General features: G+C 38.6%; 1 protein-coding gene and 1 non-coding gene across 5 annotated transcripts in view; both read left to right on the forward strand.

Moving 5' to 3' along the window:
• The first annotated feature begins 3,548 nt into the window (after nt 1–3,548).
• Nucleotides 3,549–13,854, forward strand: part of PRPF39 (pre-mRNA processing factor 39) — a 31,762-nt gene continuing 21,456 nt past the window's right edge. For 2 of the 4 annotated variants that reach the window (XM_032244509.1, XM_032244508.1), the window contains exon 1: nt 3,559–3,692. The gene's annotated coding sequence lies outside the window, so the exon portion shown is untranslated. Of the gene's footprint in view, nt 3,693–13,854 lie in introns of all 4 variants that reach the window. The other 2 variants (XM_032244507.1, XM_032244510.1) reach the window with 2 other exon arrangements.
• On the forward strand, nt 7,680–7,745 carry LOC116527743. The gene has a single exon (XR_004258706.1). It is a non-coding gene; the product is annotated as a small nucleolar RNA SNORD58 (small nucleolar RNA).

The following is a 13,854-nucleotide window of genomic DNA, read 5'->3' on the forward strand; positions in this document are numbered from 1 at the left end:
AAAAAAAAAAAAAAAAATTAAAAAAAAGAAAAAAAAAATAGGCCTCTGTTAGATTCATTTGATCTCAGTTGTAAACTCTGAAATCATCATTACATTTTGCTTCAACCCTACTTGATATGCATCATTGAAACAATAGTTACAGATTTTAAGATTAATTATGACTTCTGCCTTTGTACCGTTGCACTGGTGCTAGCTAAATTTGCATCAGTTGATTGTTAGATACATTGAAGGTAGGTTTTACATTTTAAAGGAAAAAGAACACAAATTTCATTCCCTAGAGAAATATATTCTGTAAATTAAATGATCCATGAGGTATTTTATGCATTTTTTCATGGAATGTTAACATTTTGAAGAGAATAAACAGGAATAATACTGAATAGCTCAGAAACTGGGATTAACACTGGGTATTACAAGCTATATTTTGCTCCTTTATCAATCAGGACCCAGAAGGAAATAGATGGCAAATAAAAATCAGCATAATTTGGGAAGTAGTTAATAAGGGATTATGTATAAAGGCAGGGCTTAGGGAAACCTGGAACCTAGAAGAAGGAAATTATATGGAGAGGACTACTTTGATCAGAGCTGAGATTACTCACATAGAAGGAGCTGGAGGAATAAATACCCTGACCTCACTTCCATTCTGCCAGAACTTTCTCTTGGCCACGCTCAACCAGAAACCAGGAAGCAAGAGAACCTATTGATATGGTCTATAAGGGTCAATCTCCAAAGAATGGAGCAGGGTAAATTGGAAAGACCGTGATCTGGAGGGGCAAATGGAAGAAATACATTAATAAATAACATCATTTCCCATTTGTCTGATTTCTATGTTCTGTTTTGGAGATCCCATGACTTTAAACATTGTTTTTTAGAACCCACCACCCTCTAAACTACAGCATTTGGTATAATATTTTTTTCTTCCCAAAGCTTATAATTGTGACACACAATTTTTAAAAAGTCAACTAAGGCTAAATCAAAGTTTTTTTTTTTTTTGAGATGGAATCTCCCTCTGTCGCCCAGGCTGGAGTGCAGTGGCATGATCTTGGCTCAATGCAACCTCCGCCTCCTGGGTTCAAGTGATTCTCCTGCGTCAGCCTCCTGAATATTTGGGATTACAGGCTCGTGCCACAATACCCAGCTAATTTTTATATTTTTAGTAGAGATGGGGTTTCACCACGTTGGTCAGGCTGGTCTTGAACTCCTGACCTTGTGATCTGTCTGCCTCGGCCTCCCAAAGTGCTGAGATTACAGACGTGAGCCATCATGCCCAGGCGGCTAAATCAATTTTTAAGATAATGTGTGTTTCTGCCAATGGGGATCACATTTTAGACAAGGGGAAGAGCCCACGTAAAGTTTAGACACATAAAAGCACTGTGGGAACAGTAGGTTCTTTGGAGTTACGGGGAGGCAGAAACAGTGAGAAGGCTGGCATGATTATGAAACACTCCATTTTCCATTCTAAAAGTTTAGGTTTTTAAGCAGGGGAGTGAGAGCAATAGCACTGGTTTGAAAGGTAAAATGTAAAAACTAGATAAAAACAATAAATCCACAGTGAATAAAGCTGAAGAAGCAAGTAGATTTTTACAAAATGGCTATTTGAGTGAATGATATCTCAGAGATAACCTTATTTACTGATGAAGAAGTTGAGGCCACTTTAGGAAAGACCAAAGAACCAGAAAAGGAGTGAAGGTCTTGCCAGTCACTGTGGAACAGTGCCAGCAGCAAACTCTGGCCTGTCTTCCCAACATATCACTCCCTTGACTATTCTTCCCATAGAAGACATTTTAAAAGTGCTGTTTAAACCTGTAAAAAAAAAATAATAACCCGGCCACACTGTCAGATAATTCAAAAAAGTTAGCTTGGAGTGTTGAAGAGGCAAATGGAAAGGGAAAGGTACAACTAGGTGCAGTTTGATGAAAGTAAAAGGTAGAACAAAAGACTGAATTTGCTATTTGGAAGGAAAGGTGCTGGTGACAGGAAACATCATCTTGCAGATAATTATTTCCAGAGGAGACAGATACCAGATGAGGAATTTGGAGCCCAGTAGTAATACTACTCCACCTTGAACAAGAGATTACATGGTAAATGATGGCTGAATGCAGGGTCACAAGTGTAACAGAATCTTAAAGGGAGAGAGGTCAGATTTGAAAGAAATTTTTTTTTTCTTTAAGTGGAGACGGCTGAAAGAAATTTTTTTTAATTAAAGTGGAAATGGCGGTACAACTGAAAAGGAGTAAGATTGTTAACACACATCTCCTCTCAATTTGTTCAGAGAATAACATATTCCTTTAAAGGTTTTTTGTTTTGTTTTGTTTTTTGCTTGGCCAAATTTAGTCAGGCTTCTGTATCTTCTGCTAGGCTCTTCTGTACACTTTTTTGGTAAAATCCAGTTTTAGCAAAAAAGTGTGCTAAGTCAGATTAGCAATAGACCCCTATCCTTGATAGCTGATCATCCTCAAAATCTGTTCAAGTTCCTCAGCCTCCACCACCCCCAGGTGGTGTCTGATTGATTATCTTGGCCTATCTTCAGCAAAAATCCTATTAGGTGGGTTTAGCCAGAATTCCCCTCACCCTGATGTTTCCTCTTAGTAATTTTCCATTCACTTAACACTTCTCCTTGGCTACAAATCTGCACTTGCCCATGCTGCACCGGGAGTTGAGCCCAATATCTCTTCCCCACTAGTAAGTCTCCACTGCAGTTAGTGGTCCCTATACTTACTGCGATGGTCCTTAATAAAGTCCGTGTGTGTGTGTGTGGTTTGAGACGGAGTTTCCCTCTTGTTACCCAGGTGTGTGTGTGTGTGTGGTTTGAGACGGAGTTTCCCTCTTGTTACTCAGGCTGGAGTGCAATGGCGCGATCTCAGCTCACCGCAACCTCCGCCTTCTGGGTTCAAGCAATTCTCCTGCCTCAGCCTCTCGATTAGCTGGGACTACAGGCGCGCCACCATGGCCAGCTGATTTTTGTATTTTCAGTAGGGACGGGGTTTCACCATGTTGACCAGGATGGTCTCGATCTTTTGACCTCGTGATCCACCCGCCTTGGCCTCCCAAAGTGCTGGGATTACAGGCGTGGGCCACCGCGCCCGGCCTCTTTTCGTGTTTTAACAAGTGTCACTAAATACTTTTTTCGTTAACAATAGCGCGTTCTCCAAACCCCTAAGTCCACAGTTGTTTAGTTTTCTGGAAACGAGTGGGCCCAGGGTCTATACCATGTTGAGATTTGTGGGTTTAACGCTGAATTTCTGCCCGTTTTTAGGTAAATTTTTTAGTGTGAAAGCTTGAACAATTGTTGGGAAAACCTTAGATTTGCCCCCAAAAATGACATTTTACCTTTTTTGGAGGGGAGGCGTCAGGGCGCTGTGTTTCAGATAAGGCGTGTAAAAGGCCCTAAACCAGCCTTCTGTCCTTTGGGAAGTCCCTACCACAGGGAAAAGCAGGTGTGAGCAGCGGTCCCCGCCCTCGCTGGAGACAGGGCGGGGCTGATTCCAGGGAGGGCCAGGCCTGCGCGCTGCGGACTCACGTGACGTTTTCGCCTCCCGGGACGCCGACGCATGCGCATCGTGCTCTGGACCTGGCGGCCGTGGCGCGGGTGGCGGCTGCTGTGGTGGCTGTGGGGACTGAGGCGGTGTAGTACCTTCTTCAGCTAGGGTTGTCCCAGGCTTCGGCTCATGGCATCGAGTGGCATCCTTCATAAGGTCTGCTGGGGCGGGCTCCTTGAAATTAGCTGGGGGCGGAGGGCGGTACTTGGGACAGAAAGGCGCCTGACGGGTTTCAGGCCGCGCTGGGGCCGCGGCCTCCCTCTCCCGCCGTGTTTGAGGCCTGGCTTGGACTCAGCGCCCAGCTGTCCCTTCCTTTCTCCTTCCCACCTGTTGGGTGGAGCGGTGCAAGGTATTTTTTTCTTAGACCACACGTTTCACTTGTGGGGTGCGTTAGGTAGGGTGGGGAAATGTTGGACCTCCTTCCCCTGGATTTAGGAAGAGATTTGGGTGAAATTCTAAAACCCTTGCTTCCCCGGAGCGGAACACAGTGAGGCTGGGATGGCCTGAAATGCAAGGAGCACATTCGCAGCCGCCAGAGGATTGGGAAGACAGAATATGCATTCTATTACTAAGGCATTTGAACGCCTTGTAGGGCGCGTTCTGCCGTCTGACTGCACGAGCAACACTTAAGCGACCCTAAGTCACAGCACCCTAAGCTTTTGGCAGGATAGGGTAGAACAGAAAAAACAGACATCAAATATCTTAGTAAGGTATTTTAAGGGAATTTGTTTAAGAATGTTCAACTTTGGTAATTAGAGACCAGCACTTGTATTTTTCTCACTCTAAAATCACATCTTTATGTTAATTAATACTTGAAGTTAATAAATAATTACTCTTCAGTGTATTATTGATGATGCCATAATACCATGTAAATTTATGCCGATTCAAATGTTATTTTTTCGTGTGATACTCATATGGCCTTCTGTTTGAGGACTTAAGATTATTTCTCTAGCAACTGATTTAATCTGTTCAGAAATAAAATTTGCTACAGCTGAGAAAGTGTGAGACTTAAGAAATAAGTTTCGGACAGGGAGGTATAGATTTCATGTTGGAACTTAAGTGTTTTTGGCTCTATGGGAGCTTAAATGGAGTGAAAAGAACAAGCGTCTACTGTCAAGTTTCCCTCCTCCCTCTAGATTTATAACCTCATTCTACAGTTGCAAAAGTTGGAACTTTCCACTGTTCACTCTCTAGCAGGGATAAAGTAATGGAAAGGAGTCCTGTTAAAGAAGACTAGTATTTAGATTGCCAACTCTGGTAGGGGTTGAACATAGATGTCTAAAAGTAGATGGTAGGAGACACTATTTGTTTAAAGTCTCAGAATATTTTTATTTGCTTATCTTATAATTGAATAAGAAAGATGATGTTTAAAAGTCAAATGATAAAAATTGTGTGTGCTGTTTTCTGTGGTATGTTTTAACAAATCTCCATGGAAGATAGGGCTTTTTAAAAAAATTGAAAGTAGCCAAGGGAGGAAGAAAGTAGTATAGTTCCAGCCAAATGGTAAGTTTTCCAAAGATCCGAAGATGAGGTAGACATTTATGTAAATACGTATGCAAAGTCTAGTTTCTAGAACACAGTGCTTAATATGTGGAGACTTTAAAAATTCAGCCTGTGACTATTTAGTCTACTTTGCCCCTAAAAACAGCCACCAAAACCGTTGGTTATGATAGCCACTTTTCTTCTTACATCCCAAATCTGTAGTCTGCCTTATTTGTGAATGAGACACAAAGTGATTTGTGTATTGCAAAGCTACTTGGTTTGCTGTACCCAAAATTCCTTTCGGTCTTTAGTGATGACTTCAGATTTTTATATATTGCTCTCTTTGTGAAAAAGAATAGTCAGTAGTATAATTTTTAAGTACCTCTAGAGGAATAAGGGATATACAGATAATAAAAAAAAAAATAAGGTATTAGGTCAAATGTCCCATTTTTAATTAAGTGTTGGTAATTGAAGTCATCCTCCAAAAGACCTTTTAAATTTTAAGATGGCATAATTGCCACTGAAATGTTTACTATACTAAATGTGAAAGGTATGGTAAATGTATTTTTTATATACTGCATAATCACTTTATGTTTCCTTTTATACTCGTGTACTTTGTGTCTATCATACTATTTTATAATAAAGTGTAATGTAGTGAAAAGGAATCAACTGGTTTGGTGAGTTGAAAAAAGGAGGACTTTTGTTAGTCTAGGGGAACAGCTTGTGTCAAAGCTCAGAAAGGAAGACTCTGAGGGGTTCTGGAAATGGCAATGAGGAGGAGTATTGTAAGATTTTGGAAAGTTAAGTTGGGACTGGATATATCATTCAGAGATGTTATGCTGTTACATAGCAAGTATTATTTTAGATTCTGGGGGACAGCGGTGAACAAAACTGATAAGGCCTCTTTCTCAGTGAATTTATTTATTTTCCTTTTACTCCTGTTGAGCTGTCATCAGGAAATTTAATTTTCAAGTAATATTTATCTGTAGCAGTAGTGCAGCAGTGTTTCTCAAAATTTTTTACTGCAGTCCACAATAAGATGTTCATGGACATCACTAACTCAGTAAACAGTTAAATTGTGTGTGCTCCAACAATATACCCTTAATGTGTGCATGCACTCTGGTATATATATATTTTTCTGTATTTAAAAAAATGAGGGGCCGGGTGTGGTGGCTCACGCCTATAATTCCAGCGCTTTGGGAGGCTGAGGCGGGTGGATCACAAGGTCAAGAGATCGAGACCATCCTTGTCAACATGGTGAAACCCCGTCTCTACTGAAAATACAAAAATTAGCTGGGCATGGTGGCGCACACCTGTAGTCCTAGCTACTCGGGAGGCTGAGGCAGGAGAATTGCTTGAACCCAGGAGGTAGAGATTGTGGTGAGCTGAGATTGCGCCATTGCACTCTAGCCTGGGTAACAAGAGCGAAACTCTGTCTCAAAAAAAAAAAAAGAAATGAGGACCGGGCACGGTGGCTCATGCCTGTAATCCCAGCACTTTGGGAGGCCGAGGCGGGGCGGATCACTAGGTCAAGAGATAGAGACCATCCTGGCCAACATGGTGAAACCCCATCTCTACTAAAAATACAAAAATTTGCTGGGTGTGGTAGTGCGCACCTATATAGTCCCAGCTACTCTGGAGGCTGAGGCAGGAGAATTGCTTGAACCCAGGAGGCAGAGGTTGCAGTGAGTCTAGATTGTGCCACTGCACTCCAGCCTGGTGACAGAGCAAGATTCCGTCTCAAAAAAAATAAGAGAAGCTGGTTTGAAGCAATCCACAGTTTGAAAAACATTGATCAACAGGAGAGAAAATAATTACTTAAATACAACATTAGTAGTGTGAATGGAAAGAAGGGGATGGTTAATTTTTTAAGGTGTATTATCTTGCCCTGTTTCCCAGGTTGAAGTGCACTGACATGGTCCGCTCACTACAGCCTCTACCTCCCTGGGCTTAAATAATCCTGCCTCAGCTTCTCAAGTTGCTGGGACCACAGGCATGTGCCACCATACCCAGATAGTTTTTAAATTTTTTTGTGGAGACGGAGTTTCCCTCTGATGCCCAGGTTGATCTTGAGCGCATGAACTCAAGCACTCCTCTCACCTCGACTTCCCAGAGTGCTAGGTGGTGATTACATGTGTGAGCCACTGCATGCATGGCCCAGAGTGTATTATTATTTTTGATTGACAGATCATAATTGTATACATTTTGGGATAGGGGATCATTCATTTTTATAACAAGATATGTTTGATTATTTTGTGAATGAGGCTTAGAGAGGTTATGTAATTGGCTCACAGTTCCCTAATGTGTAGCCAGAAGTCTGTTCTTTGGCCTCTAAAGCCCAAACACTTACCACTTTCCATTTGGCTATGAAAGCAGTATACTGGGTTTTAGTATGGGTGACTGAAGACGTTATTTGTTTAGTGTTCAATGAATTGAGTGTATACTAGGCCTCTAGGTGTACTATATCCCTATTTATGGGTAGATCTTGTCCTTACTCTCAAGAAACATGTAATCTAGTAGAGAAGATACACATTGAACAAGTATCACAAATGTGTTATGTGCTATGGAGAAAAAGAATGCTGTGGGGGCATGATTGGGGGCAACCTACCTTATTTGGGGATATGAGGACAGTTTTCAGGAAGTGATGTTAAACTTGGCCCTCTGTGATGATGGCATTTCTTACGACAATTTTGGATTAATTATGAAAACAACTACTCTCTGAGCAATTGTTGAAAAAAAATTAAAAAGTAAACTTTGCCCCGAAGATTAGGCTTTAGTTAGTTTGAAGGCACTGAGTCAGAGTGTGGGGTGGGGTAAAGGGATAAGAAAGCATCCAGGTAGAAAAAACCGTGTTTACTAAGGCTCTGAAGCTGAAAGGAGTGGAATTGGAAAAAAACAAAATAAAACTCAACAGAAATAGAATCTCTGGGCTGTACAAGTTAATAGAGAAGAGGCAAGAGTTTTGGTGTTAGGATGAGGTTGAATTTTGGCTCTATTTCTTACTATTAGTACAAATTTAGACAAGTTATCTAACCTTAATGAATTTTGGTTTTGTCATCCTTAAAAGGGAAGGTAGCATTTAACAAAATATTTGCTCAATAAATATCTCTTATTGTCATTAATAGCTAGTAATTGAAGTTAGAGCAGTGCAGATTATATTCTTCATTCTTTCTTAAGTAATGAGTGTCTTTGTGTGCCAGGCAACTCAGTATACAATAGCTGAATTACATGTGTATGTGTATTATTACATTAAACTATCATAAAACAATATACTTTTACTATGCAAAGTGCTGTGCTAAATTTTTTTCTGTTTTCCATTTGAAGAAGAGAAAAGAAACTGGTCTGAAGTAATCTGCAGTTTAAAAATTACTGATACAGTGGAGAGAAGATGATTACTTAGCCCCTTATTAGAGATATGATATGCAAATATTTTCTCCCATTCTGTAGGTTGCCTTTTCACTCTGCGGTTGTGTCCTCTGATGCACAAAAACTTTTAATTTTGACATAGTCCTATTTGTCTATTTTTGGTTTTGTTTGCCTGTGCTTTTGGCATTATCCAAGAATTCATTGCCAAACCCAGTATCATTAAGCTTTCCCCTATGTTTTCTTCTAGGAGTTTTATAGTTTTAGGTTTTACATTTAGGTCCCTACTCCATCTTAATTTTTACGTGTAGTGTAAGATGAGGGTCTAACTTGATTCTATTGCACATGGATATCCGGTTTTCCAAGCACCATTTGAAGAGATGATCCCTTCCTCATTGAATAGTCTTAGCACTTTGTTGAGGGCCATTTGACAAGGGAGTTTATTTCTGCGTTCTCTATTCCATTGGTCTATATGGCTGTTTTTATGTCAGTATCACACTTGTTTTCTTTCTTTCGAGGCAGGGTCTGGCTCTGTCACCCAGGCTGGAGTACAGTGGCACAATCACAACTCACTTCAGCCTTCACTCCCCAGGCTCAATCCTCCCACTTCAGCCTCTGGCTAATTGTTTTACTTTTTGTAGAGAATGGGCTTTGCCATGTTACCCAGGCTGGTCTGGAACTCAGGGGTGATCTGCCTGCTTGCCCTTCCAAAGTGCTGAGATGACAGACAGGAGCCACCAGGCCTGGCCCATTTTCTTTCTTTTAATAGCTATTCTGTACCCTTTCCCATTTTATGTTGCTAGTTGAAAGTTGTTGGTTGTTGTTAAGAGTAAACTGGTAATAATTGACATATAAAGAATATGTCGGAGTAACTCATTAAAAAATAACTTTAGTGTATTATTTTGACTCTGTGATTTATGAAGTAATTATCAAAATGATCTCTGTAAGCATAAGGCTGATGTTCTTAAATCTTTTTACAACACCGTGATTGCAGGGTGTGGAGTAATTGACAGTCTCTGAAGATGCAGGGGTGTGGTAAATTTGCTGATTCCAGAAGAAACCTTTATGTCTCAAGTATGAAGTTAGGTTAAGGTAGCTAGTTAATGACTCAGAATATATCAGTCTGTAGTGTTTTTTGTTTTTAAACTGAGCTCAATTTGCATATGGAAAATTAATCTTGAAATGTATCTTTTTCTTTAAAGGAAGGGGGGAAAAGCAAAATAAATTTACAAGTTACTTTGCCTATTCCTAGGGCCTGAAGTGGTTAAACTTGGAAAAGTTGTGACATTAAGCATTCATTCAACTAGAAGGGAACTTACTTTTTCTGGTAGTCTAATACTTTGGATTCTCTCTTATTATGCATTGGCTGGATTTGCATTTTGTATAATTTCTTCTCAAATTCTTGTGTCCATAATCTGGCTCCATGCTACTTATTCTGCTTTTATCTTTCTACTTCTCAGTACCAACCGCTTCATTCTGGTCATTCTGTTTCTCTCTTAACTTTCCAGTCATCATTTCTACCTTCTTGTCTGCTGTCAAGAAGAGTTGTTTAATGGGTTGTTCCATAGTCTAGAATGGTTTACTATTCTTTATTCATTATTCCATGATTTTTCAAAGTTAATTATATTTAATGAAATTTTTCATCTATAGATTACTGTCGTTTTCAAATGATTTTTTTCTAATCTTTGACTTTGCTTCATTTGAAAGCTTATCTCCAAATGTGTGTGTGGTGTGTTTTGTGTGCTTGCTCTTTCTCTACATGGTCAGTAGACCTTAGTGAGTGAGAACTTTATTTTACACTTAAATGTCACTACAAGGAATGTAATATAATGCTGGACCTCCATCAGGCATTGAAAATTTTTCGTCTACATCTCCCCCTCCCCCCATGTCCCAGTTTTTCCGTTCATATTTTTGTATATTCCCTAGATTTACCTGGTTATAGCTGATTCTTCCAGTGGCATTCAGATTCAAAAGGTCTTTTGATTTAACATTTAAAATGTATTCTTTCTTAGGAAAAAAAATGTCTTCATAGTATTTTGTTCTTTTTTTTTTTTTCTTGATTTTAGTAGAATCTTACTCTGTCTCCAAGGCTGGAGTGCAGTGGTGTGATTGTAGCTCACTGCAGCCTTGAACTGCTGGTCAGTCAAGTAATTCTCCCACCTCAACCTCCTCAGTAGCTAGGACTGTAGGCACACGCCACTGTGCTCAGCTAATTTTTAAATTTTTTTGTAGTGACAGAATCTCACTTTGTTGCCTAGGATGGTCTGGAACACCTGGCTTCAAGCGATCCACCCACCTTGGCCTCTCAGAGTTTTGGGATTATAGGCATGAGCCACCTTGTCTAAGCATGCTACATTTTGAAATGGTGAAAATATTTTAAAATCTGGATTTTATATCTGTGTGACAATTTCAGAGGGGTCACACACAGACACGCTCCCAAGTGTAAAACTAATATGACAAACTTATAATAACACTTTGCAATGTATTTTGTAAATATCTGATTTTCTTAGTTCAAAGAGTGTATACAGACCAAGAAGACAAAAGTTAGTAATGAACAAAAAATATGGACAAAAGATGTGAAAAGGCAGAAGGAAAAAAAGAAATAAAAATTTTACTTCACTCGTAAAGAAATGAAAATCAAAATGAGGTGCTACTTTGTTAAAAAAAAAAAAATTAGATGACCAAGTGATACCTAGTGTTGACGAGGATATAAAGCAATGGACAGTCTCATGCACTATTGATGGGTGAATTGGTTAGGAATTCATTTTGTCTCCAAGTTACAGAAAACTTGTATATTGATAGGAGTTTAAACAAATAGGAATTTATTTCCTCACACAATAGGAAGGTGGCATTTTGTTAGCAGCTTGATGATGTCAGGGTTGGTATTTCTTAATTTTCTTGGTCAATCCCTTATAAACTACTTTATATACATGAGTTGTTTCAGATATGGTCAAATGCAAGGTAAGAATACGTTGGTAGAAGGAAGAACCACATTAGTTGTGATTGTCCCTTCTTATCAAAAAAGCAGAATGTTTCTCAGAGCTCTGCAGCAGATGTTCTTTTCAGTTTTCTGGTCACTTACATGAGATTAAGTATATTGCTGCTTTGAATGAAATCAGTCTTTTGTTAGTAAGGAAATTACGAGTAGTGAGAGGGGATATTGGGTAGGCAACTAAAAGTGTCTGCCGGATGACTAGTGCAACTTTTCCAGAGATAAATTGTCAGCATCTTCCCAAATTTAATACATGCTTATTATTTGATCCAGAAGTTACACTGTTCAGAGTTTACCCACAAATAAATAAGTTTCTGTTTTTTGGAATTATTTAGATAATTTGGTAGAAGTATAACTTTCTTGACCCTTCCTAGACCTCAGAATCACTCGAGTAGGTAAGGAATCTATATTAGTTTTAAACAGCTTACTAGTTGACTTGTTTGGAGCTAGATTTGCAAACTTCTGCATAGATGGTAATGAAACCCAAATTTTTAAAGTGTGGTAGTCATAAAATTGTTAAAAAAAAAAAAAAAAAAAAAAAAAAAGCATCCAGTCAAGCTATACTGGCTTTTTAAAAAAAATAGCAGAAAAGTTCTCCACCCAATTCAGTTAAATAATTGCAGATAAGCAAAAAGAATAAAGCACACATCTCACTTTTGTATGGAAAACAACTGTTAACACCAGCTGACAGTTTCATTGTATTTTATTTGGTGTAAATCCTTATAAATCTGTGAGTGCATGTATGTATGCATATATATGTATTTTTAAAGTACTGGCTGGGCAAGGTGGCTCATGCCTGTAATCCCAGCACTTTGGGAGGCCAAGGCAGGTGAACCACCTGAGATCAGGAGTTCGAGACCAGCCTGGACCATATGGTGAAACCCTGTCTCTACTAAAAATACAAAAATTAGCTGGGCATGGTGGTGTGTGCCTGTAATCCCAGCTAGAGCAGCTGAGGCTGAAGGATAGCTTGATCCTGGGAGGCAGAGGTTGCAGTAAGCCGAGATTGTGCCACTGCACTCCAGCCTGGGCAATTGAGCAAGACTCCATTTTAAGAAATAAGAATTATACACACACACACACGTATATTTATATATGTGTGTAATGGATATTTTTCTGTATCAGTGAAGATATACGTATTTCCTTTTTAATTCTTATTATTCCATTATATGTGTATGCCATTTATTAAAGCAGTCTTTTTCTTAATACACCCTCCCTTTTTGCTGTACGACAGTTCTGGTATTGAATGCCCTGAAACAAATATATGACCTTTTCTGATTATTCCCATAGTATAAAATATGCTCAGTTGACAGTTGGTGTGTGGTACACTCATCGTTTTGGTTTATATCTTTATTAGTAAAGATATAATCCTTTTATATATTTATTGGTCATTTGCATTTCTTCCTTTGCACTATTATCTTTACAGTTTTAATCATCTTTTTAATGAACTGTACTATTAATATATTAAGTAGCAGTGTATTCCAGGTATATTTTAAGAGTAAATCCATTTTATGGTCTGCTTAATTTTGAGAATAATCCCTCATTTAAAAAAAAAAACAGACATGCCCTGTAATTTAATGATTTGGTTTTCACTTAAGCTGTTAGTGAAAGAGATGAAGGTAATTATGAAAATATGTTGTGGTACTACCTTAAAGCAATAATTCCTTATCTTGTAGCCTTAAAAATTAGATGACATAATTTTAAATATGTTATGCAGTTATTATCCAGACTGTAAGCCTTTCTCAAATATGTTTTTTAGAGGTAGGGTGGTGGTCTGTTGCCCAGGCTGGAATACTGTAGCATGGTCAAAGCTTAGGCAGCCTCAAACTCCTGGGCTCAAGCGATCCTCCTGACTCAGCGTCTCCTGAGTAGCTGGGAGTACAGCTTCGTGTCACCATGCCTGGCCCTTTAAATGTATTTTTTATTCACTTAAAAAATTACTTTTTAATTTTTAAAACCATAATTTATATCTTTTTTAAAATTGAAACCAAGCTGTCAGGATTTAAAATTCATAAGTATATAAATATATTTAAGCAATATCATTTTCTCTTTTCTAAAACTTTATCCTAGCTAAGTGATGAACTTCCTTTTGAAATGTTTATAACCATGACCAGAATTTTAGTCAGTTTTACTCTTAGCCTGCAGAACAGTTATTAGAGATAGGCTGTTTTCCAGTGATTGATAGCAAGGTGGTATTCAGGCACTGAATCAGATTCTTACCTAAATAAGAAACACTGAATTTTAAACAGTATTTCTTCATTAAGTAGCAGGCAGAGTCCTTTTTTTTAATGAATGAGGTAACAAATCCATAGTTATTTGGATTTTATTCAAATACCAGCAACAAAATGGTAGTTTTGTCAATAATTTATAATTTTATTTATAATATAAAAGCTAATGAACCTTGTGATTCTGACTTGTAGGGGAGATTAAGAATCAAATTCATGTTTCTTTAATACTAAATTAGGGCTTTTTAAAAGGGTT

Source organism: Sapajus apella, unplaced genomic scaffold (genome assembly GCF_009761245.1).
Source record: "Sapajus apella isolate SASKATOON/1434 unplaced genomic scaffold, GSC_monkey_1.0 scaffold55, whole genome shotgun sequence".
NCBI classification, from domain to species: Eukaryota; Metazoa; Chordata; class Mammalia; order Primates; family Cebidae; genus Sapajus; species Sapajus apella.